General features: G+C 44.3%; 1 protein-coding gene across 3 annotated transcripts in view; it reads left to right on the forward strand.

Annotated features, from left to right (window-relative positions):
- LOC140739784 (transducin-like enhancer protein 4) overlaps nucleotides 1-14,484 on the forward strand; it is a 184,786-nt gene that overhangs the window by 36,877 nt on the left and 133,425 nt on the right. The gene's annotated exons all lie outside the window — the stretch shown is intronic.

The raw sequence follows: 14,484 nt of genomic DNA on the forward strand, positions 1-14,484 counted from the left end.
TTAAATCATCTCTAGATTACTTATAATACCTAATGCAATGTAAATGCTATGTAAATAGTTGTATTGTTCAGGGAATAATGACGAGAAAAGTCTGTACATGTTCAGTACAGATGCAGCCATCGTAGCTCTTCTGGGAACACTGATGCTGCCTGTGATCTTTAAGTTCTTGAGGCTGTAGCACTTTACGTAGCTAGCCAGCCATCCCTAACTAGCCTTGAACTCCTTCCTCTCGCTCACAACACAATAGTGAACAAATGAGACACGAGGTGAACAATGCTCAAACGACGAGTACTGGAGAGAGAACCGGGTTTTCTTTTCGATCCTGTCCGCGGTTGGTTGAATCCGCGGATGCGGAGGGCTGACTGTAGTTTTACAGGTACCTTTTTGAACTCTGCTTGACTGGCCAATAATTGATAGCTGTCAAGATACCTCCTTTTTTTCCTTGTGTGGCTGGAAGGTTCATATGACGAGGTGTGTGACCTCTCTTCCCTTGCACTTCATACCCCTGTACCCCCCCCATTTATTCTGCAGTTGTGTGTGAGATGGACTACAGGCATTATATTTGGGTTTATTATATGAATTCTGAAATTCAAAATCAAATTTATCGATTAAACCAAATTTCAAAGATGTAATGTAACAGGCAGACACTCACCAAGGTTACTATCTGAAGGTGATGGACTCATCTCAATATTTGAGCATGGGTGACTATTGTGTGTAATAGTACTGGAACCAAGTTACGAGGAGAAGCCAAGTGAAATAGTTCGTGTTTCTAAATGCCTTCCACAACCCCTGCATCAAAGTATTTCCAGGCAATGAATTTTTTTTTTTATGAAGTAGTCATTGCTGAGTATGAAGTGTTGGTTTATGTGCACAGCAAGATCACACAAACTTGCTCGAAACTCCTCTGCTACCCACTTTCTTGTCACCTGGTCTCACCTACAGTACTGCCCACGTGTATATAGCTCGGGTGCCTAAGACTTTTGTACTGTAATGGTTTTATACATTACACTGTTCTGCTGCCAGAAGAAAACCAAAATTCATAACATATGTGAGTGATGATAAACCTGATTCTGATATGGGTCTCTATTGTGGACCGAGAGTGGAAAGGGGAAATTGTGGTTGGGAGTACTGGGAAGGATCAGAGAGACATTCTGTAATGGTCAATAAACTGATTGTTTGGAATCAAATTACCTTGCCTGGTGTCTCAGGGCTGTGTATGTCTGCACCTGTCCCCGGCACTTCCCTGCCACCTGTCCTCCAGCCCTCTGGCTAGCCACTCCCAACTTCCTTAGCTCCTGCCAGGTTTACAAACTTGCTCTTTGCTCCACGTTGACAAATACAGTACTGTGCAAAAGTCTTTGGCAACCTAGCCGTTCCTATGTGCCTAGGACTTTTTCACAGTACTGTATCACCTGCCATTTGCACTTCTTCCCGTCATCCCCCATCTTCTTATTCTGACTTCTTTTCTCTTCCTATCCTGCCCTGAACAGTTTTGTGTGTGCTGCTCAAAGCTTGTTGTTGCTCCTGTTAATTACCAGTATTAGAGCCCACAGAATAGTACCCCAATAATATTTAATCAGCTGTGCCAGTAATAACCAAAAGCAAAAAATGGAAGTGGGTTAGGAACGCAACCAAAACTGTACCATTCTTCTTTTAGAAAGTAAGTTGCAAGTATATTTGATATGTCAGGCAGCATCCATGGAGCGGAATAAAAAGTTAAATGTTTCAGGCCGAGGCACACCTGCTCTGTTCGGGGAAAAATGGCTTGGAACATATGGTACCGATTGCAGCTTTCATCTCCACAGAAAACAGCTATATCAGTAATACACAAAATGCTGGAGGAACTCGACAGGTTGGGCAGTATCTATGAGGAGAAATAAGCAAACTATGCTTTGGACCGAGTCTCTTCATCAGGACCGGGAAGGAAGATGGGGGCTGGGGAAGGAATACACGCTGGCAGGTGATAGATGAAACCAGGTGGATGGGTGGGAGAGGGGGAGAAGTGAAGAGCTGGGAGGTGAGAGGTGTAAAAGGCTGAAGGAGGAATCTTAATAGAAGAGGAGAGTTGACCACAGGAGAAAGGGAACCAGAGGGAGGTAATAGGCAGATGGGGAGGAGGAGTAAGAGGGGAGCCGGAATGGAAAAAAGGAGGGGAAGAGGGCAACAAATTACTGCAAGTTGTAGAAGTCAATGTTCATGCTGTTTGGTTGGAGACTACACAGAATATGAAGTGTTGTTCCTCCAAACTGAGAATGGCTTCATCATGGCAGTACAGGAGGCCATGGACCAACATGGACGTCTGTCAGTGTTGTACACTTTCTCAATGTGGACTGTGTTACTTATTTCCACATAGGTCTTGATTTGAGTTGAACTTGACAGCTTCCAATACAGAGATGAGTGTGTTGACAATTTTTGAAATATTTGATTGTATCCGAAGAACACTGCAGTGATTCATTGCAAACCACTTAAAGCTTGTTAATCAAACTTCCTTTTTTTTTTAACACAAAACTGAGTGTTGTTGGCATTCTGCTACACCATTGGCTGTTTTATGTAATGTTTTGCAGATGTGGATTAAACTTGCTGGAGCGTTGCGGGGGAGGAATTGCATGTCGGCAAAATACTTGTACGATAAAGGTTACCTTGCAGATTATGTACAAATAGCAGCTGCAGACATTGCTTAACTTAAAACTGGTTCACTTGAGCTGTAAGGTCCATCGTGTTTAAATTGAAAATATCTGTAAATTTGTGTATTTTGCACAGTACCATCACCTGCCATTTGGACTCCCATCCCCACCTTAGTGTGCTTTCTTTTCACTTTCTGTCCAGTCCTGATGTTTTTTTTAAACTCTCCTCCATAGATGCCTCGTGACCTGCTGAGCAGGAAGGAGAGGTTTGTGGGGGTGGGGGAAACAGTGGAAGGAGTAGATGGTGGTAGCCAGGTGAGTGGGGGAAGGTTTTGGAAGGTGGGTTATATAACCTTTTGAATTGCATTGAGATTTGTGTTAATTGGTCTTGAGAACATCTCAAATTTCAGTCACTAATCAGTACTTGAATGGTACAGGGTAAATGCAGATGCCAAATGTTCAAAAGGGAACATCCCACAAGAGGTCAACGGCAGATACAATCTCAATGGCTCTTCACGTGGCTTTAGACTACCATGGACAACACACACACACCTACGTCAGGATGCTGTTCATTGACTGTAGCTCAGCATTTAACACCACCATTCCCGCAATCCTGATTGAGAAGTTACAGAGCCTGGGCCTCTGTACCTCCCTCTGCAGCTGGTTTCTTGACTTAGCCAGATCTGTGCGGATTGGTGATAACATTTTCTCCTTGCTGACAACCAACACTGGCACACCTCGGGTGTGTGCTTAGCCCACTGCTCTACTCTCTATATACCCAGACTGTGTGGCTAGGCATAGCTCAAATAACATCTATAAATTTGCTGACGATACAACCATTGCTGGTGGAATCTCTGGTGGTGACGAGAGGGCCTGCGGGAGGGAGATACGCCAACTAGTGGAGTGGTGTTGCAGCAACAACCTGCCAGTCAACGTCAGAAAGACGAAAGAGCTGATTGTGGACTTCAGGAAGGGTAAGACGAAGGAACACATACCAATCCTCATAGAAGCATCAGAAGTGGAGAGAGTGAGCAGCTTCAAGTTTCTGGTTGTCAAGATCTCTGAGGATCTAACTTGGTCCCAACATATCGATGTAGTTATGAAGAAGGCAAGACCGTGTCTATACTTCATTAGGAGTGTGAAGAGGTTTGGTATGTCAACAAATACACTCAGAAACTTCTGTAGATGTACCGTGGAGAATATACTAACAGGCTGCATCATTGGTATTGGGGGGGGAAGGGGGGGGTGCTACTGTACAGGACCGAAAGAAGCTGCAGAGGGTACAAATCTAGTCAGCTCCATCCTGGGTGCTAGCCTACAAAGTACCCAGGACATATTCAAGGGGCGGTGTCTCAAAAAGGCAGCGTCCATTATTAAGGACCTTCAGCACCCAGGGCACACCCTTTTCTCACTGTTACCATCAGGTAGGAGGTCCAGAAGCCTGAAGGCACACACTCAGTGATTCAGGAACAGCTTCTTCCCCTCTGTCATCCGATTCCTAAATAGATGTTGAACCCTTGAACACTACCTCACTTTTTTAATATTTGTTTTATGAATTACTTTAATATACTATTATACTGTAACTGATTTACTTGTTAATATTTTTTCTGTATGATGTACTGAAATGCTGCTGCTAAGTTAACAAATTTCAAGACACATGCCGGTGATAATAAACCTGGATCTGATCCTCCTCATAACCTCTGCCTGCATCTCCTCCCTAATGGTAGCAATGAGAAGAGGGCACGTTCTGGTCGGTGCGCATCCTTAATGATGTAGCCGCCACCTTGAGGCATAGCCTATCGACGACTTCCTCGATGGTGGGGAGGATGTGCCTGTGATGCATGCGTGTGCAAGATTCCATGAGACTGTTTGACAAGAGCTCTAGGCAATATTTCTCAATTAATGTCACAAAAGCAGTCACTGTTCACAGAGGCTCTCTTGTTTGCGGGAGCTTGTAATGCTGTGTCTACGTCAAATGATTTAATCAGGAAGGAGGGGAATAACATTCCTGGAATATTTATTGTGACAGGTGTGTTAAGTTCAAGACTTGTGTCATAGTGATGAAACAGGACTAGATCAAGAAATAAAGGCAGAAGTTGTCATCTGTTGGTTGATTTGAAATGGCAAGATTGACTTGCCAATGGATAGTACTTTGGCGGGGGGGATAACTCTGTTATAGTAGTTGATATCTTGTCAAATGTTGGACCCATTTAAATGAAGGGTTATGGTTGAGTGGAAAGATTCAGCAATTTGGTACTGTTAATTTCAGAGCAGAAGAGACTGAGAGGGAGATTACTTGGACATTATTTTACATTTGTGAAAGTTGATAATTAACTTTTTTTTGTATCCGCACAGTTGTCTTTTGCACATTGGTTGTTTGTCATTGTGTGTAGTTTTCAATTGATTCTATTGCATTTCTTCTACTGTGAATACCTGTGAGAAAATGAATCTCATGCACTTTGATAGTAAATTTACTTTGAACTTTGAGAGGATGTAAAATAAAGAGGAAAAACAAAGAAAGTAATGGGAACACAGATTTAGTGGGATAGCTAATAAACATGGTTCATCTAGTGAATATATCGATTTGAAATTCATTTGCTGGTGGATATCGAAAGGAGTCTTAAAATTCACCAGGCGCTTTTGAAATAAAAGAAATATCGGAGATCTGCGGGGAATTAGCAGAAGCGTGAGACTAACTGGCTGCTGCAGATTTGCTGGGCTGAGCAGTTGCCTCATGTGGTGCATGTTCTATAATTCTATTGAAACTTTGCCTCTTGAGTGAACACCAGCTATTTTGTATGACAACTTAATTATTCATTGTTTTAGTACTGCATGTTAGTAAACTCCTTTTTAATGGTGATTGTTATGAACACTTGCGGTACTTTAATACTCCCTATTGTATCATTTAAGCTGCAGTGGTAATTTAATGCAGCCTTTAAAGTCCTTAAATTATGATTTTTAAGGGGCCATCAGAACCTCAAATGAACCATGAAGCTGGTAGGAGCTCTTAACTGTGCTGGCTTAATAATTGAAGCTTTATTGGGGACAGGAAGGGAGTTGAATTCTTTTGCACATTACACATTTGCATGCAAAATGTTTGCAACTCTAGCTAATATGGGAAGTGCTAACCATTTGAAAGACGGTGGCCAGTCTTTTGCTGTCCTCTTAGTTACGTGTCACATCAGTAATTGGTATCTGATTGTGGCAATCCGTCTTTTGGTTTGCAGCAACTGTCACCTCCGAGGTTTCTCGTGTTGAAGTTGTAGATCTGTGATCAGGTGTACATTTGACACTGCACTTGAAATACCATGTTTTAATTTAATGAGATGCAGTGTAGAGTAGGCCCTTCTGGACCTTTGAGCCGCTCCACCCAGCATCCCCTGATTTTATCCGATCCCAATTACGGAACAATTTACAATGACTAATTAACTTGCTCGTCAGTACATCTTTGGATTGCAGGAAGGACACCAGAGGAAGTCCACGTGGTCACAGGGAGAATGTACAAGTTTCTTGTAGACAGTGGCGGGAGTTGAACTGGGGTTACTGGTACTGTAAAGCACTGTGCTGACCACTATGCTACCACGCCACCCTATAAGTTATTGGTATCCCACTATTAATATTTGTTGAAACTCATTTCTTCGGCTGTCCATCGATTTTTCGATGATGGCTGAGGCCTGGGCAAGGTTGTATGGAAGACCTGCAGTTGCCCATGCTGCAAGTCTCCCCTCTCCAGGCCACCAATGTTGTCCAAGGGAAAGGCATTGGGACCCAACATGCTGCCTCAGCTAAGGCTGGAACTAGCGACCTTGAGATCATTAGACCACCGCCTTAACCACTTGGCCACGCACCACACGAAACACATTTACTTAATTTGTGCTTCAACAAACCACAAGTATTTGGTGCATTTGTCCTCCAAGTGTCTTCCCACTCGTTTGCACCCTTGTGTCGGCCTGCTGCCTGGTAATCTCTGTGGATGGAACTTGCTGGGAGTGGGGGATACAGGGGCACCCCAGAGTCCAATCCTGATGCTGGAACTGATTTGCTGGTTGAACTGGAATGGGAATTGGGATGTGTGGGTGATTTCAGTGTGGAGGGATCGGTACAACAGTGGAGGAAAGCCAGAGTCGAGCATGGTCCAGGGGCTTGGCCTCCTTGCGGGCCTTTTCTTCTCTGGCATCCTTTTTCTCATCGCATCTAACTCGATGAGTCTGCTGATAGCTTGCTGAGAAGATGAGATTCTTCTTAACATAATTAACATTGCCCCAATAGTCAGTCAGATAGCTTTTACATACTATCGGTGTATATTTGATGATTGACACTGTTAGCAGTTGATTAAAAAATACCATCAAAATTTCCAAGAGCCCTCTGCAACCTTAAAAGTGCTTAAAAATGTATGATTATACGATGAGGAGATAAAATTGAGTTTAACTGGGGAAGCATGGATCTGAGCAATCTGTGTTGTAACTATCTAATTTCTTGGGTAGAGTGCTTCTTGAAGAACCAGAATTATGATGGTTAATTTTTGCTAAAGTGATTTTCTTTGCTATTCTGTGTTGATCTAAGAGCCAGCAAGTACAGTGAGGCTGTTGGCCTCACAATCTACCTTGTTATAACTGCACCCTCATTGTCTGCCTATACTGCCTCTTCTCTCTAACTGTAACATTTTCTTTTATAACCATATCATAGTCGCAGTTGATGATTTAAGAGATGTTAATTCGGAAGCTGGATATCAGCTTGGTGTAAATTGTTTTGTTTTTTTTTGCAAATTACTTATGCCAGATTACCTGGTCCAATTCAACTTTTAGCTGGTAGTTTCTTTTCAGTCTAAATGCTGGCATAATAAATTCATCTGTATTTGGGAGGTAAATGGTAAATAGTTTTGGTGTTGAACTAAACAGTGAGACAATGGAATGGTTAATTATAATCAAAATCAGTCCTTCTACTGTGTGGGAAGTGGTGGGAGGAAGATTGTTTGCTAATCCTATAAATTAGAAGCTTTGTTTTGATATCATTCAGCAACCGATTCCAGCATTATCACTCTAACCCTTAGTGTGCGATAAAGGTGTAGATTCTGAGCTGCTGGTGAGTTCTGTGACTTCCTTCCATTCCCACTGCACACCGGGGTGCAACCTTCGTGATTGCACGCGTTTGGTGAGGACAGCTCATTTAGAACATATATGTCAAACTCAAGGCCTACGGGCCAAATCCGGCCCGCGGTGGAATTATCTTTGGCCCGCGAGATAATATCTAATTACTATTAAAGCTGGCCCCAGTAATCGAAGCGCCTATGGCGTATGATATGGCTAATGCTGAGTTTATTCAGGTACCAGGTTTTCAGGGTTTTTAGTGTTTATTTGGCAGTCTTGCTCGGCAGTCTTCTTCATAGGAAACGGAATTTGTAAAGTGAAACACTTTGTAGTTATAGCAGAGACTGAGACACATGAGAGCAGGCTGAAAAAACGGAGGCAACGAAAGCTGCGTTCGCACGCGTCCGACTGATCCGGCCTGCATGAAGCTGCATTTTGCTCAATCTGGCCCGTGACCTAAAATGAGTTTGACTCCCCTGATTTAGAAGCACGCCACCTTATCTTTGCCAACTGCTTTGCTGCTCCCCGGACGAGTTATAATCATAGAACATTACACCACAGAAGCGGGCACTTCAGGTTGCCAAACTATTAATCTGCCTAGTCCCACCAGCCTACACGTGAACCCATAGCCCTCCACACCCTTCCCATCCATGTACCTATCCGAATTGTCTTGTCAAGGCAAGTACGAGACCTTGGAGGTGGATATTAGCTACCTGTCATTGGTGGGTTCTCGTAGAATATTTCTCCTTCGACTTCCCTATACCTTCCCCCGGGAGTCCAAACATTTTCATTGCCCTGGATCTCTGACCTGATCCACTTTTGCCCTAATGCAGTGTTTTGGCCTGAAGTATAAAGATTATCTTTTTGTCACATGTACGTCGAAACATACAGTGAAACGTGTCGTTTGCATCAAATCCTATCAGGGATTGTGCTGGGCAGCCCACAAGTGTCGCCATGTTTCTGGCGCCAACGTAGCATGCCCAGAGCTCACTAGCCCCAAGAATGTGTTCTGAATGTGAGAGTAAACTGGAGCATGCATAAGAAACCAACGTTGTCATGGGGAGAGTGTACAAACTCTTCATGGACAGTGAGACTGGAACTGTAACAGCATTACACTCGCTGCTATGCTATCACCCTGTTCATCGACAACTTTACTCTCTCAGATGCTGCCTGAGCTCCTCTGGCAGGTAACTTGTTGCTCCAGATTCCAACATCTACAGTCTCTTGTACTGTATCTCCTCTTTTGCTGATCACGAGTCCGCTCTAAGCACCACATCTTTCCCGAGCAGCTACCGGTAATTTTTATGACATTGTATCTTGAGTGTCCCAGCTCCGTCCAGAACCTAGTTCTACAAACCCATTTTGATTTGCGATGTTAGATTGTGCAAGGAAAAGGCCTTCCACAACATCTGTGTGATGCCGAATCCCACGGACCTTTCTGCAAATTATTTATCATAGCATTGACCATTTGGTCTCTAGGCCTAATCATGCTAATTAAGCGATAAATGCTGAGTTGACTCGGTCAGTCTCTCTGGGTTCTCAGAATGGGGTGTTTATGCTCATCTGAGAGTGGATAAGATCTGTTTAATATCAGATCAGTAAGATGGTATCTGTGCTACAACATGACACGAGAATTTTCACATGGGTTACCTACTCGTATCTCATTGGAGGGAGTCTTCTGAGCTGAAGGTGAGTGTATTACTCACAATGTGTTTTATTTTGAGCATGTAAAGTGATTAACGCTTTGAATTAGTGCACTAATTTCGGTCACAGCTATCACTGGAAAACTTTTGAGGACATTAAGGGAAGTGGGTAGGGGAAATAACCTTGACTTGTGAGCTTCCTGATTTAATGCTCCCCTGCCCTAGGTTTCTTGGAAATCGCCAGGCCGGTTGAGGGAACAGAACCTATTTTGCGCTCTCTCTCTCTCTCTCTGTGCAAGTCATTACTAGAAAGGCTGAGGTGGCCTTGGCGCTATTTTTAATCTTCCTTATTTCTTCAGAAGCTGCTATACGATTCCATGGTAATAACAGTCACCTTGCTCACGTAATGCCCAAATTCTTGAGTCATTCCCCGTTAGATTAGATTTTATTTGGCAATCCTGAGCAGTGAGATGCGAGTGCCAGTTTTTGTCATTTTCATACAGCATGGAAACCGACCCACCCCCCCCCCCACCCCACAACCCACTGACTCAGTGTGGACCTGTCATGGATCCATTTAACCGATCCTGTGTTGTTCTGCTCGCAGCCCTGTCAATTTCCTGCTGATGCACCACTCGCCTACACAACAGGAGAACTTTACTGCAGCCCGGTTTAATTTGCCAACCAGCATATCTCTGGGATGTGCATGGATGCCAGTGTACCAAAAGGAAACTTGTGGGGAGAGTGTCCAAACACTGCACAGACAGCATTAGATTGTATCCATGTTACTGGAGCTTAGAGCTATCAGCAGCACCATTCTGATGCCCCAGAAACTACTATATAGAACAGTTGTGTTGTTAGATCTTGGAGGGCTTGGAGTTTGCAATGGAACAGCAAGTCATAGACTGTCCCACTTATTCTGCAAACTGATTTCTCCATACTAGCATCTAAAAGAGTATGATGTCATCACCTGTGAGTCAGCTGGTGTGGTATACTGCGTCCGGTGCTCCCGGTGTGACCTTTTCTATATTGGTGAGACCCGACGCGGACTGGGAGACCGTTTCGCAGAACACCTACGCTTGGTCCGCCAGAAAAAGCAGGATCTCCCAGTGGCCACACATTTTAATTCCACGTCCCATTCTCATTCTGATATGTCTATCCATGGCCTCCTCTATTGTCAAAATGAATCCAAACTCAGGTTGGAGGAACAACACCTTATATACCAGCTGGGTAGCCTCCAACCTGATGGCATAAACATTGACTTCTCTAACTTCCGTTAATGCCCCTCCTCCCCTTCTTACCCCATCCCTGATGTATTTAGTTTGCCTGTTCTCCATCTCCCTCTGGTGCTTTCCCCCCCCCCCCCCCCTTCTTTCTCCTGAGGCCTCCCGTCCCATGATCCTTTCCCTTCTCCAGCTCTGTATCACTTTTGCCAATCACCATTCCAGCTCTTAGCTTCATCCCACCCCCTCCGGTCTTCTCCTATCATTTTGCATTTCCCCTTCCCCCCCCCCCCCCCCCCCCCCAGTACTTTCAAATCTCTTGCTATCTTTCCTTTCAGTTAGTCCTGACGAAGGGTCTCGGCCCGAAATGTCGACAGCGCTTCTCCCTATAGTTGCTGCCTGGCCTGCTGTGTTCCACCAGCATTTTGTGTGTGTTGTTGTATGATGTCATCATTAATGTTGTGATAACCTCCTCATTTCAGCAACAAGCTCAACCATTGCTGCTATCTTGACTATAAATCAATCTTAAACCAACGTGTGATCTCCCTCAGTTAATTTTTCATGAATCTGCTAACTTTTTAATTACCTGATTTCTCTACGCTCCAGGTTTCTCATCAAGCAGTGCATGAGGGCACTCGCCTTATTAATTAGGATAGAACTCTGTTTGTTTATTTTCATGTTTGAACCGAGGAATGAATGACTGACCCTACCCTTTGCTGGATGGCCCTCTGACTTTGTTTGCTGAGAAAGGTACCTTCTGATAATGGAATCTGTCACATATTTTGACTAATCTTTGACAGTGTTAATTGAGACCCAAGGGAATTTTCTCATACACATTCTGGGTACCTTTAACCGATGGATCAGGCTATGATACGTGGAAGTTTGTCCACCATCTCCAGATTAACGCTATGATCAATTACTGAAATTATAGCAGTGTAGGAACCATGTATCAGTTCTTTATCTGCTTTGTATTCTGCGCTGTGTGGTTTATTATGGTAACTAGTCATGTGAGTGGGGTATGGTAAAAGCAAAGGGAGTAAGTTGTGTATTGCTGATTTCTTGGCAGTTGTAGCTTGGGACTGGCGGAGGTCATATCTTTTGCTGATTGCAGAGGTAACGCTCAATAATGCTTACCGGTAATTGTACGTTAGCTAATAAAGGACTGAAGAAAGGTTTTTACTTCTGGAAGTCATTGGAGCTGTGGGCGCATCACTTGTGTAACAGTCCGTATGGTTGCAGGCAAGCGGCAGTTAGTTTATTGGATTTTATTTTATTATGAATTAGTTTTGCTGCTAGAAGCAGCATTCAATAATTTAACTCCGTCCAGCACTGCAAGCAACAGTTGGTGCTGCCATCGTGAAGGCAATAAGTACCCCCCTCAAATGGGCACGTATTGACTGCAGTGGTACGTGTACAAAGAGAAGAACATTACGGGTTTGGGCCCTTCAACTAATGTCCTCGGAGAATTGTACATCGGGGGGGGGAAGTTCCCTTCAACGCAAGTCTGCGCCAACCATCGAACATCTGTTTGCATTAATTCTGCATCAGTCCCGTTTAATATTCCCGCCACACTGCCTTCAACTTCCCACAGACTCGAATACTCGGCTGTGCACGATGGGAATGTGTAGTGGCCAGTTAACCTTCTGATCTGCACGTCTGTGGAATGTGAAAGGAAGCCTGAAGCCCCAGGAGGAATGCGTAGTTATCGGGAGAGCACGCAAACTCCACACAAATGGTACCAGGGTCTGCAATAAACCTTGGTCTCTGGAGCTGTGAGGCAGTGGCACTACCAGACACATAGTGCCTGACCTTTTGCTGAGTGCGATTCGAGATTGACGATTGCTTAATGTCACTTTTCCAGTGTAAAGGAGAATGGAATGATTGTTAATCTGGCTCTGATGCAGCACAAAAAAAAGCACTGTTAAGTAACACAATGATTAAAAACTTGTAAATAAGATGGCTTGTATCCATAAATTGATTTTTATGTCCATGAAGTGACACTAGGCTCAGGAGTGTCTGTGCATAAGGTGACTCTAGCTACATGGCACTCTACCCCCACCCTTCTCCCCCGGGCTGTGTGCTCACCCCGCTGCTGTTCATACTGTTGATGCTAGATCCAGTTCAACAAGAATCCTCAACTTTGCTGATGACAAGATAGTAGTTTGCCTCATCAGCAGCATCGATGAGATGGTGTACGGAGAGGAGGTACAGCAGCTGGTAGAATGGTAGTTCGAGTCTCAATATGGACAAGAGAAAAGGGGTGGTTGTGGACTCTAGGAAGGTGCAGGCTGGGCACTCCTCTCTGCACACACAGTTCATTCGTGAAGAGTTAGAAGCACCAGGTTTCTGGGACTGCACATAACGGATAATCTCACTTGGTCCCTCAACACCACCTCTTTAGTCGAAAGCACAGCAGCATCTCCACTTCCTGAGGAGATTAAGGCAAGTGAGGTTCTTCCTCCACCCTTCCCCACCTCCATTTCTAACACATTTTTCCAGACACACCCTCAAGAGTATCCTGGCCAACTCCATCGCTACCTGGTATGGCAATTGCAAGGCATCTGACCACGTCCCTATAAAGAATAGCGAGAACTGTTGAAAGGGTCTTTGAGGTCTGTCTTCCATCCATGAGAGATGTTAATCAGAGCGCTGCATACTCGGGTCCTGTGGTATTGTCAGTGATCCCTCCGTCCCTCCCATCTGTGTCACAATTTCTTTTGACCTCTTGCCATCAGTCAGGAGGTAGCATTAGGAGAAGAACTGTTCAGATAGACAGCACCTTGTCTCTCTCTCTCTCTCCTCCCCCCCCCCCGCCCCCACAACCGACTATAAAACAACCAAACTCCCTGCCACCCACCCAGATCTCATCACGTACAAAGCCCCAGTGTAGTTAAGCTGGTTACTTTTTAAACTTGTGTTGCAAATGCACCTTGTATTTGTTGGTGGTAATATTAATTCATGTTATGTGTATGGTTTATATGTACCTTGGTCTGGAGGAACATTTTCATTTGGTGGACTATAGAAACTTGAGTTCAACTTGACAGAAAATGATAAAGTAGAGGTGTTTCGGGGTGTAGAGGGTGCGTTAGTGGCAGGAGGTATTGATCACCCTTTCAGCTTGGGGTAAGGAGCTGTTTTTGAGTCTCATAGTTCTGGTGTGGATGACACATAGCTTCTGCCCTGATGGGTGTGAGACAGAGTGCATGAACAGGTTTTGTGGGGTCCTTCGTGGTGTTATTGCCCTTTTCTGATGCCTTTCTGTATATATTTGGTGGGTAAGCTGCTGCCAATGATGCATTGGGCAGTTTTGACTACCTGTTGTAGAGGCTTTCTGTCTGAGGTAGTGCGGTTTCCATGCCATATAGTGGTGCAGCATGTTGGGATGTTCTCTACTGTGCATCAGTCAAATGATAGGAGTGTAGATATGTAGAGCTGGACTCTGCATAAGAGCATAAGAAATAGGAGCAGGAGTCGGCCATCTGGCCCGTCGAGCTTGCTCCACCATTCAATAAGATCATGGCTGATCTGGCCATGGACTCATCTCCACCTACCTGCCTTTTCCCTATAACCCTTAATTCCCCTACTATGCAAAAATCTACCTGCTTTATTCGGCAGAGAATTCCACAGATTCATCGCTTTCTTGGAAAAGAAGTTCCTCCTCATCGTGGTCCTTAAATGTACTCCCCCAAATCATGAGGCTATGTCCCCTAGTTCTGGAAGCAACTTTCCTTCATCCATCTTATCTATCCCTTTCACATTTTGTTTCAATACGATTTCCTCTCATTCTTCTGAACTCTCTTGGGCCTCCTCAGAAAGTAGGGTCATTAGTGAGCTCTCCTGATTGTGTAGAGTGTGCTCTGGGAGGTTGAGTGGGATGTGCACTTCCTGAAGTTTGAAACTGCTTGCACTT

The sequence above is a fragment of the Hemitrygon akajei genome, chromosome 16 (assembly GCF_048418815.1).
Source record: "Hemitrygon akajei chromosome 16, sHemAka1.3, whole genome shotgun sequence".
In the NCBI taxonomy this organism is placed as follows: Eukaryota; Metazoa; Chordata; class Chondrichthyes; order Myliobatiformes; family Dasyatidae; genus Hemitrygon; species Hemitrygon akajei.